This window comes from Acyrthosiphon pisum, chromosome A1 (genome assembly GCF_005508785.2).
Source record: "Acyrthosiphon pisum isolate AL4f chromosome A1, pea_aphid_22Mar2018_4r6ur, whole genome shotgun sequence".
In the NCBI taxonomy this organism is placed as follows: Eukaryota; Metazoa; Arthropoda; class Insecta; order Hemiptera; family Aphididae; genus Acyrthosiphon; species Acyrthosiphon pisum.
The window spans coordinates 85,998,836-85,999,948 of record NC_042494.1 but is presented as its reverse complement, the minus strand read 5'-3'; the positions used below and the strand labels follow the sequence as shown (position 1 = coordinate 85,999,948).

Here is a 1,113-nt window from a genome sequence, read left to right as displayed (position 1 = left end):
GTAATACCTAAGTAACATTTTATGTAGTACATAATTTTATGCAGTTCCTATTTGTAAAAATATATAGGTAGTTTTTAATTTAAAATTACATAACACTGAATTACAATTAATAGTGCCATTTTTAACATAAAGTTTCAAATAACTATCTACATAATATATTATAATATGCAAGAAAACGATGTCATTTACCATACTTTATTATGTCACTAATCGGAGAGTACATTAATCTATGATGAACTAAGGCGTGTACACTTCCGCTGACAATTGCAGATGGGTATTTCCACGGCACTACGTACCTATTTCATATTTTGTCCTTTTTAATTTTTAAATCAATGTTATTACTTATTAGTTATTACTTATTCGATTAAAAATAAAATTATTTTATTTTATTAGCATTCTCAATATTACACATTTCCTGTAAAATATTATTTTGTACCTAGTTTTGACTTTTGTTTTTAAGTCCATTTTCAATTTTCAATTTACAAATTTAAAACCTTAAAAATACGCCCCCCAAAATTATACGCCCGGGGATAAATCCCCGACTTCCCCCCCCCCCCTTAGATCCGGCCCTGGGTAAGTGTATTATTTTTTGGGGCAGTAAAAGTACTTCAATTTTCTTCTGGTTTGAAGGGAAAGTGAATCTAGCTTGTGCATTCGGGAGGTCAAAATTGAAAATTCCTAATAGTTTTAAAAGTGCCGGGAAAAACAACATAAAAAACGAGAATTATCACGCAAAATCGGTTATCGATAAATTCGATTTTGGTTTTTGGTGTAACTCTAAAACAAATGAACGTATATACATGCAATGTTCACCTGTTGTTTATATCCATCTGTTCTAATATTTTGTTTTGTTTTGAACCGTTCACGGAATTTTCATTTTCCGATTTTATTTTTTTTTTTTTCTATGAATATCAATAAAAAATTTTTTGTCGGGTAAAATAGCGAACATTTTTTAATTCAAAGCTCAAACATACAGCGGCGAAGCAGCTAATAGACGGAGTGTGGAGTGGTTGGCGAACATGATGTGTATCAAAAAGTTGCTGACATACCTATCTATATTCTATTTTGTCATGTATGTATAGGTAATATATATCATATTAGAGCGGTACAATT

At 30.2% G+C, this 1,113-nt stretch overlaps 1 protein-coding gene across 1 annotated transcript in view; it reads right to left on the bottom strand.

Annotated features, from left to right (window-relative positions):
* LOC100168322 (DNA replication complex GINS protein PSF1) overlaps positions 1 to 1,113 on the bottom strand; it is a 4,995-nt gene that overhangs the window by 3,367 nt on the left and 515 nt on the right. The gene's annotated exons all lie outside the window — the stretch shown is intronic.